A 10,762-nucleotide genomic window follows, 5' to 3' on the forward strand; every position below is an offset into this window, starting at 1 on the left:
TAATGATTAGTGTGCCTTCAAGTACACAAAAGTATGCTAAATTTTAGTACACTTAGCACATTTATTTTTCAGCTGGGAGCAACAACAAAAAAACTGAATGTCAAGATCTTTACTGTAAAACTAAGGCAAAATATACAAAGTAGTTAATGCTATGTGTTCTGTGATGTCTTCTGAAAATGATTAAGTGGTTATAGAGCTACTGTGAGCATTGCATTTGTAAACATGAGGATGTTTTAAACGATCATGTGTGCATGCTATTTACTCCACAACTAATGCTACTTTGACTGTGTGTGAGTACTTGGAGGGGTGTCTGTGGCTCTGGCTGTCTGTTTTGGCCTGTCAGTCTTTCTCGCTCTCACTCTCAGATCCTCAACTCATGAATATTCATGCTCGGCATGATTATACCCGCTCTAATCCAAGAAGTGAGTAGGATGGCAAAAAGCCCGCCCGATCGCCACAGCCGCTCCTCTGACACTGAAATAAACAAATTATCTGCTGCATCTCAAACTCGCCTGCACAAACACAAATGCACAAATTCAAAAGAGACCTCACTGCTCGTCCCTGACAATGTTGCATGATGAAGGGTGATTGAGTTTGACGTGCGGCGCACAGAAAAGCCAAACGTCAAAGCTGGTGAGACAGTAAGTGTGTTTGAAAGAAGAGAAGCAGGGCTAGAATGAGTGCTCTGTGATTTCACGACCTCGGTCCGGGGCTCAAACTGACGTGACTCCCATGAGAAGAAAGAGAAAAAAAAGGCCTCTTTCTCGTAATTGCATCAGCACTTCGTTAACAATAATGCAATTAAACAGAGGGCCCCTGGAAGAATTTTTTTTTTCTTCTCCCTCTTGGTTTTCCCATATGAGGCATGAGGTATTTTAATGTCAATTGGATTCTGCTTGTTATCTCTCCAGCTGCCCTAATCTGATCCCTGGGAAAGTAAGGGAACAAGATGTCGAGTCAGTTGAAAAACTTCCCGGCTGATAAGAGAGAGCATGAATGTCTCTTCCCACAACCACGCACTGCAATTTAAAAGAATGAAAATAATGCCAAATGTCACAGGCATAAAGGGCAGGGCAGAAGAGATGAATGCGTTGCTTGATGCACTTGCCACATTATCACAGGTGTACCTGTGCACCTATGCAGTTCTAACACAACAGCCGTGCATTACATCATATACCTTCCATACACTAGAAGACTTCAACAGACTTTAAATTAACTAAAGCCAGACAACATCTCAAATCAGACGTTGCAGACGGTCATAACATGTAAACACTGGGGATCTTGTAGGGTCACAAATTGCAAGACTAGATTTGTTTTTAAAAATGTAACCAAGCTGGCAAGCTAGCTCTAGCGTTAGCTGGTAATTTTGAGGGAAAGTTTTCAGATTTTCTGTTCTGCCATCCTCATTAATATTTAACGAGCTAAGCTGCTCGCTAACAGCTAGCCAATGAGAGCCTGGCTATCAGTATCCTTTGCACAGTGGAACTGGGCGAGCTCATGAATAGTAATGAACTGAGACAACATGGCGGCATTTCTCTTCAGTGGCTAGCGCTGACAGAGGAGGTAGCAATTCACCTTCACATTCACCACATGACACTAGCACATAGGGGCCTAACAGTTTAAAAAAAAAATGCAAGTAAAATTGGTGTTGTGTGGCAGGACACCTTTAAGACCCCTGGTCCTATGCTGTATGCCTATATGGTAATCTTTCCATGTCTTCTAGAAACATTGTAGGAACGCACAATTTAAACCTGTGGTGTCAGACACAATTTCACCAAGAACCAAATGAGAATCAGATCAAGGGCCAGACGTGTGTAGTTTATTGACATTGCTGTTATTTAATCAGAATCAGAATCAGAAATACTTTATTGATCCCCGAAGGGAAACTCTGTGTTGCAGTTGCACAAATATTATAAATAGAGTAGAAATACAAGAAATAAAGAACTATAAGGAATTGGATCGAAAAAGTCGAAAAAGTCAAAGATATTTGAAAGTATTATTGCATGCCTATTTGGTTGACATAAAGCCCTGAAAAGACAGCCAAAAATGTCCTTAGCCATTATAGAACAAAAAATTAAGCGAAAGATCGATAATAGTTTTAAAAGGCAACTTTAAGCAAACAAGGAGTGGTCGGCATGGCTCAAGGCCTCTCAAAAGCTGACCCATATATTTGAAACTGACTGTTGTCCATCTGAAATGAAAACAGATTCAGCAACTGCACGGCCTATTTCTTGCCTAAAGTTTTTTTAGAAACACATTTCTGTGAACTATTCTCAGAGAGTAAGTGATCTTTTTCCAAACGAGTCAACAGTATGGTAGGTTTTGAAATCCGGGAGCAGACAGGCCCACGTGCCGCATTAATCCAATCAGGTGCAGCCATCGCGGTTGTAGGAGGGTGTAGCTTGTTTTCTTTGCTTGTCAGTGGAACGTCAAGATAAAGGATCCTTCCTGCCTAATATGTTGTTTTCATACATAATGGTCGTGTCCAGAAATATTATATGGACACGTACCATAAGGATGCTTTTCCGGACTACTTTGGTCAAACTGAGAAAGTTCTAGTAAATCCTAGGACTGAGAGAAGATTTTAGATCTCAGCTGACTCTGTAAATTTGATAATAGCCCAATTACCCGATAGGGTCCTCACTGAGCTTTGAAACTCATTATTCAAGGTTAAAAATATTAATTGTGACCTGAGACTAATTTGGTGAAGTGGTGGCTCCTCTGGCCACTAACACCAAATAGGAGAATGAAGTCAAAAATGTAAATACAATAGTCCAAGCAATGGGAGAATTAACAAACAGATATTAATCAAAGGTGATTATGTATGTGCAGAGTTTACTCCATCAATGAAATATAATGAAGAGTGGAGACAAGCTCCCTAAAAACAGCGGGGTTCGTCATCTATCATCTCTTTTCTCGTATGCAAAGCATGCCTGGCAACACCCGAGAAGGACATTTATTCATCCATGTTAATGTTTTAGTGGGAAATAAAAAAAGAGTGGGTGGAGAAACAAAAGGACAGACAGTCGCCCCGCTCTGTCTTCCAAGGAGGCAGACGTCTGACCTAATTAGTATGCATCGTCTGCACGGGCGCGGGAAGGCGTTCGGTCGGAGGTTGCTGGTGATTTAAGGCGGGAGAAGAGAAAACTCTTCCTGCCCTCCATTCATCCGTCCACCTCCACTGCCTTTTGTACCCGGTAGCCCTGCATCTCCCTGGCCTACATTTGCTCCCAGACATCTTTGTGTATGGGTGGCTGAAAGGACAAGGCCAGGCGGGTAAGACCCGACATCCACAAATTAAGATGCGGGAAAGTAGAGAAAGCAGGGCACAAGGCTTTATTGTATTGTTTTTCTCTGATAAGACGAACAACAGTTGGTAAGGGAGCTTTGTCTGTGAGTTGTGTTCCGTGCGTTGTCTCAGACAAAGATGCATTTAGTCGAGAACTCAGATGATCCTCAGGCTGAGAAAAGACAATGGGCAGAATACCTCATTCCCCTGTAGGAGCCAGACAAAGCTGCACTGATGATGATGTAAATCTGAAAACAAAAGGCAGAGAGAAAGCGACAAAAGGAGAAATTGAATGAGAATGTTGGCATTTGGTAAGAAGGGCACTCGGAGACCCCCGTTGTTTCATCACATCACGCATCCCAGACACACTTCTCCTCGGCCCCTCTGTGGCCTTCGGCGCGAAAGACATCGGCGCTAATTGTCTGTGATGGTTTTAGTCCCGGGAATACGACAAGGAGTCAGAGCGGTTGAGGAGGACGGAGACCAGACGAAGGGCGGACGGGATGGAGAAGACGGGACGGAGTGGAAGAGGGGAGGGAGGGAGGGGTAATGAGGAAGGAAATAAAGCCAAATGGAAGCGAGCACGGGAGGAAAAGGGCAAAGAAGATGTGGAAAGACTGATAGAGGGCGAAGAAGGAGACTGTAATAAATGTCTCACAGAGGCAACACATCATCACAGACTGGGTTATATATGCAAGAGGTTCAATATCAACCCAAATACGCACCGAGGGGTTAAAAATTAGGACATGTCCCTTCCTAAATCACTCAACTTTTCTTAACCCAGAGACTCAATCGTGGAGACTGTCAGGAAAGCATCTATACTAAAATGGGGTTGTGAGGACAAAATCTAAAAGGACAGGGAGAGGAGAGGACAATCAAAGGAGGAGTAAAGTGTAATAGAAGAGAGGCGAAAGAAGAGATGACAGGAGTGGAGGGAAAGGGAGATATAGAGAAGACAAGTGGGAATAAGCAAGTGCAATGCAAGGACTGGAGAAAGGGGGGAAAAGGGGGTAAGGAAATGGAAGAAGACAAAAAAGTGGGGTCAAAAGAGGAGTCAAGGAGTCTATTTTGACAACGTTCCACTTTCAGGATTGTTCAGGTGCCGCCGAAATATGGTTAACTTCTCCTCAGATCGCAGAGTAATCTCTTGCACGACTTTTGAACGTACTCATGTTCAAAACAAGTTCCTTTCTGAGGCTATTTTGCAGAGACACCGTGGCTCTGTCTGGCGCTAAGCACCGCCCATGACAATTGTGATTGGTTTACAGAAATGCTCTCCCATCCCATCCTAGGAGTGGTGTGTGGACTAGCCAGACCTTCTTTTGCAGCGCCGTGGAGGAAGGTCTGGCAATGCGATACTAGGAGTAAAGTAATAGACGGAAAAAGGAGAGGAGAGAGAAAGGAAAAGAGTGGAAAGGACAGAAGGGAAGAAGAAATCAAAGGTAGAGAAGAAAAGAGGAGAGATCAGGAAAGGAGAAGGGGAGAGGAAAGGATAAGAGAAATAAAGAAAGAAAGTGAAGTGAAATATGGATAGGAAATGGAGGAGAGAGAGAAGGTAATAGATGAAAAAAGAAAGAGAAGGGGAGGATATTAGAGATAGGACAAGAGTAAACAAAAGGCAAGGAGTGGAGAAATAATGAAAATGAAGGAGATAGGAGGAGGGAAGGGGAAAGAAGGAAAGGAACAAAGGAGGTGAGACAAAAATAGGACCGATGACAGGAAAATAGAAAAGGAGATGAAAGAAAGGAGAGGAGTAGAGAGAAGAGAGCAAGACGAGGCAGGAAAGGGAAAATAAGGAAGGAGTAAAACAAGGGAAGAGGAGAAAGAAAAGTAGGTGATGAAAGGACAAGACAGGAGAGAAGAGGAGCACAAAGGAGAGGAGAAACCAGAAGAAATATAAAAGAGAAAGGAAAGGAGTAGATGACAATGCTAAATTGCAGGACGGGAGCAGTAGTGAAAGAAGTATTCAGATCCTTTATTTAAGTAAAAGTAATAATACCACACTGTGAAAATACTCCTGTGAAAGTGAAAGTCCTGCATTGAAAAGGTTACTTAAGTAAAAGTATCAAAAGTATCATCAGGAAAATGGAGTTAAAGTATTAAAAGTAAAGAAACATTTTCCCATTTTGGAAAGTGGAAAGGATGCAATCAGTTATCGTGTTGGCTAGTTTGAATTATAATAAAACATTAGATTTTATAAACTACATGTGATTAGTGTGCAAAAATCTTTATGTTTAAAGTGGCTGGTAACTAAAGCTGTAGAAAATGAAAAAAGGTGGAAATGGCCATAAAAAAATAAATTAAAAAAACACAGGACTTTCACCCAGGAGACCGGATTTGTGTCCCCTTCTTGTCCTGCGTGTCACTAAAACGTACATCTTGTAACCCCATCCACCATCTTTTCCTAAATCTAACTGTCTTCTTCTTGTCCCGAAGGTCAGTTAATCGTACGTCCTGACCCCGAGCACCAAGTGTCCTGACCATGACCATCTCAATGTGGCGCCAAAGGGCTAAAAGTGAGTCCCAAGAGCGTCAAAAAGTGACGCCAAGAGTCCTGACTAAGCACATGTAACTATGACGCTAAAGGAGACTTACACTAGATGGCGCTCTCTGTTCAACAAGGATTAAACACTTAATTGCCTTAATTTTTGCCTTTTTCTTTAAACCAAGAGCGCCATCTAGTGGGCTCGGAAAATAAATAAAATGGTTCACAAAGCTTCATGAAGCTTCATTTGACCACACTGCTCTAAAATCGTACTCCATTTGATGAAAAAAAAAGAAGATTTGGAGTGTGAAGTAGTTCATATGTGAGTTTTAGTTCTAAAACACGGCAGGGACCACATAGTGAAAAGACTGCGAAAGTGCGAAAGACTGAACTGTGAGCAGCTGGCCGACCAATCATTGAGTAATTGGTATTGATCAACAGCCCAGTCAACCCCCTGCAGATACATTATTGCCATTTTGTGCAATGGGACAATAAAAATGGCAATTATTTCGAAGGCGCCTACAGAGAGAAGTTTGGAAGGGAGCACCGGTGGTGACAAGGATGGAGGGATGTAGAGGGTGGATGGATGGAAGAATAGATAAAGCTATAAAAGGAGGAGAGCTCCAGTGGGCTATTGGAAAGGCACTCTTCTGCTGTGTCCTTGGGGGTGCAGACATAAAAGCACTCCGCATCAACACCATTATAAAAGAAGAGGAGAAGAAAGAGAACAGAAAAGACATGAAGAGATGGAAAATGACGTGACCCTTTTATTTCTCCAAGAGCCTTGCTACCACCTCTCTTTTTTTCAGGATGTAAGCTGTCTTCTATTCTCTGTCTTCATCCATCAGTCCATCCAGCTCTTTTTGTGTAGTCTGACAACGCTGCTGTGTGACAGCACGAACCAGAAAGAAGAGAAAGAACAGCAGAAAGAAGATGTAAGAGGTGATCATGATGTCCTAACATGCAAACGTTATTGCCTAAAACTCATAAATTACTCATCATGTATTCCAGCTGTAATCTGTGGCATCACTCTGCAACGTTTCCATAGCATTAAAAATCTTCTCTTCCAGTATTCTAGGTCAGCTTCCTCATCTGTTAATGATCAGAAATCTAAACAGTGTCCACTCTCTGGGAAATATACCTTTTCTTTAAGCGTAAAGTTAAAGCCTGGAAGGTACACCATACAAGTAGGCTACATGAACACTTTGAGCAAGGCTAAGTCATGGACAATGGTAAAATGCTGAATACTTTGCAAACCTAAAGCAGAGGACATCATGTCATAGCAGAAAAACAGAAAAATAAAGCCTAGTTTGACCAGTCTCTTGTTGTGCAGTGATAGTGTTGTAAAAGTAGTGTTGTTTTATTTTAACAGGAACATATTGTAGCACATCGAAGTGTTACAATACTGATACATTGCAAACAAGGATTGTACAGCAGATGCTGGTTTTCAGTAAAGCCACATCAATATCTAGCAAGCTAACAATAAAGGTTATTCATTAGCAACATCACTATCTAGCAAGCTAACAATGCAGAGATTTTATTAGCAACATCACTATCTAGCAAGCTAACAATGAAGAGATTTCATTAGCAACATCACTATCTAGCAAGCTAACAATGAAGGTATTTCATTAGCAACATCACTATCTAGCAAGCTAACAATGAAGATATTTCATTAGCAACATCACTATCAAGCAAGCTAAGAACGTAGGTATAAAGTAAGCAACATGACTATCTATCAAGCTAACAATGAAGGTATTTCATTAGCAACATCACTATCTAGCAAGCTAACAATGAAGAGATTTCATTAGCAACATCACTATCTAGCAAGCTAACAATGAAGAGATTTAATTAGCAACATCACTATCTAGCAAGCTAACAATGAAGGTATTTCATTAGCAACATCGCCATCTAGCAAGCTAACAATGAAGGTATTTTATTAGCAACATCACTATCAAGCAAGCTAACAACAACGCAGGTATAAAGTAAGCAACATGACTATCTATCAAGCTAACAATGAAGGTATTTTATTAGCAACATGTCTTTCTAGCAAGCCAACAATGAAGGTATAATTTTTTTGCAGGGACATATGATAAATCAAAGTTAAGTACTAGAGAAAACATAATGGAAGATATTATTTATTCAATATTAACAATATTTGTTAAATAACACAAGACAAAAAATGAACAAAGAAAATTAAAGATCAAGACACCAAATGTCATCAGAGTGCAGCTCCGGCTGGGAGCTTCAGATGTGCTCTTAGATGTGGTTGTGTTGTGTGTGTTAGATGAAGACTAGCGTCATTAGCTAATCAGGTGTCTGTGCTAACACTGGTCACATTCAATTAGCATGAAAACACATCTCAGAGGATGGTCGACTTGGTACCCATGTGTTATTAACCCCTAGGTTCATTATACGCCACACATACACACACACACACACACACACACCCAAGAAAGTGAATGTGTAGAAGATTTCAGCCAAATCCTCAGTAATAAAATCTGGCTACCAAAACTAGAAGGAGTTTATTTGTTTTATGTGGATGTTTTTTGTGAGAATGTGGACCATTCAGATCAATTTAAGGAGTGCCAATGGCACATTATATTGTGTCATACAGTGTGGTACTCGGATTGGTCGGTCCTGGTCTTGACTTGGTCTCGCCCTGCCTTGGTCTGATCTTGTCTCGGTCTCAGCCCCTCAAATTCTCTGGTCTTTGTGATGACTTGGTCTCGGTTAAGGTGGCCTTGACCACAACACTGGTTAAGGTATTGCTTTTTACATTAACACAATCTTGGCTTTCCTAAAGAAGCTCAGGCAATTGATGTATGTGACTGCATAAATATGGCCAAGATTCAGCCTGAAACTCTCAACTTAAAGGGATAAAACCCCATTGAAAAGATTAATATATTTTTAAATTGGGTCACTTATGTAGTAGCAAAGTGAAAATTATTTTAGAAATTGATGCCTTCTAGGCCGTGAAAAGACATAAAAGGTTTTTTTGGCTCATGTGGATAAAAGACACCAAATCCCAGAGCGCACTTGCTTTGCTGCTCAAAGAGTCCAATCCCAAGCCACGCCTACTGCTTACTGACATAGACAAACAGTAAGGCATTCAACTCAATTCTAGTGTGTTTTATTGCCATTTCAACCATATACACGAAACAACGTCTTACCGTGGCTCAAATTCTTTTACACATTTAAATATATTAAAACGAGTCATGCGTCGTCTGAGGTTTTTTCCAGACACACAATACAGAGATCTCTCGTCTCAGGGGGACATGAGGGAGGGTCTTTCGAAACTGTTCACGGGTTTCTACGGATACAAAGCTTAATGCTAATCGTTGAAGTATCCCTTTAAAGGACATGCTCTCTCCTGTTACTTGACGAATGGCAGTGAGTTTAGCTTATTTCAGATTCCAGTTGTTGTTTCCTCTTTGGTCACAGTATCCTGAGGGAAAGGCCCACTTGCAGACATATGCTAATGACAATATTATTGTGCCACATTTGTGTTATTCCATATTCATCCTTTTTTAATTTTACTCCCTTTAATGTGCAAATGAATGCAACACAACCCAAAGCTGTCTCACCTACAGTACATCCATGAGCAGTAGTGCTGCAGATGCTGCACCTCACAGGGTTCAACAAAATGTCTTTTCCCAAAGCCCAGGCTAGTGACAATGGTCAAGTTTTTCATGTAGTATGTATGGTTTGTATACTGGGGTCTGTTCTTAGATTTAAGGCTGGGATTGTAACATATTTTTAACAATAATGTTTTAACAATTTGACATTTACATAAATGTATTATTTATTTCAAGACTATTTCTTGGGCATTTTTAGGCTTCCATTTGGGCATGACAGCCTATACCTGGAAGGGGAGAAAGAAGGGCAATGACCCGCAGCAAAGGGCCGCAGGCTGGAGTCTAACCCCCGGCTGCTGAGTCAAGGAACAAACCTCCACACATGGGACGCCCCACTCCACCAGGCAAGCAAACCAAGGGCCATATTGATTAGTTCCTAATAACGGTTTTTAAAATGCAGTCTTGCATAAATACTTGAAAGAATACCTTTTGTAAAATTAGAAGTATCTACCAGAAAAAGACTTTGGTAAAATTTAAAGTCACTTTTTAGAATAACACTTGAGTAAAAGTCTTAAAGTATCTGATTTTAGTATTAAGTATTAGAAGTAAAAGTAAAAAAAAACGTTGAAATGAACTTTACGGCCAAAGGTGTGTAACGTTATCTTCATCACTGCCCTGTTCACCACTGTCGTCGGGGTGGTCATTGTCTGTTACCATGGCGGCAGAGCCTTCACCGGGTGCTTCCATGACACTATAAGTTATCATGCTTCCTCCTCTTCTTCTTCAGTTTTGGACTATGTTTTTTTTTGTGTAGCCGCTTGGCAACAAACAGGCATCACGTCACCAACTGGAATGGAGAAGCATTAACTTGCAATCGCCAAACTTGTTTTAATAAGAGTGGAGTATAAGTACAGCTTTTATTTAGGAAATGTAGTAGGGTTAAAGTAAAAGTTTTCAGAAATATGAATAACAAAGTAAAGTACAGATAATTCAACTAAGTATTTGTAGTTTACGGATAATATGTCAGATTGCATCATGTCTAACCCTTTTTTTAGACCTAAACCTAAATGGGTCACAACCAATTTTAGGTCATAACACATAGTTTCAAAGACTATTGTTATTTTGAACCCTGTTATGATGAGAGCTTGTGTATGTGTGTGTGTGTGTGTGTGTTTGTGTGTGTGTGTGTGTGTGTTAGGGTGACCAGACATCCTGAAATCCAAATCCAAGCAGTTATCCCGTATCCTGCCCTAATTGCTCCGAAAATTAGAGAAAAATTTCAAGAGCAGACTATCGAGTAGTTCTAGTCTGATAGAACATTAAAAACTGTTCAGGGGGCGCTGTCGAGCATGGGTAGAGAGTAGACGCGCCGTTGCCAGCTCCTACATATATTTCCATTAATTTGGTTTTAAA

At 40.8% G+C, this 10,762-nt stretch overlaps 1 long non-coding RNA gene across 1 annotated transcript in view; it reads left to right on the plus strand.

The window, feature by feature from the left end:
* Positions 1-9,056, plus strand: part of LOC117951241 — a 16,599-nt gene extending 7,543 nt beyond the window's left edge. Inside the window, exons 2-3 of the long non-coding RNA XR_004658102.1 lie at positions 6,698-6,709; positions 8,988-9,056. This is a non-coding gene — a long non-coding RNA (uncharacterized LOC117951241). The remainder of the gene's footprint in view (positions 1-6,697; positions 6,710-8,987) is intronic.
* Positions 9,057-10,762: the final 1,706 nt, after the last annotated feature.

This window comes from Etheostoma cragini, chromosome 10 (assembly GCF_013103735.1).
Source record: "Etheostoma cragini isolate CJK2018 chromosome 10, CSU_Ecrag_1.0, whole genome shotgun sequence".
Taxonomy (NCBI): domain Eukaryota; kingdom Metazoa; phylum Chordata; class Actinopteri; order Perciformes; family Percidae; genus Etheostoma; species Etheostoma cragini.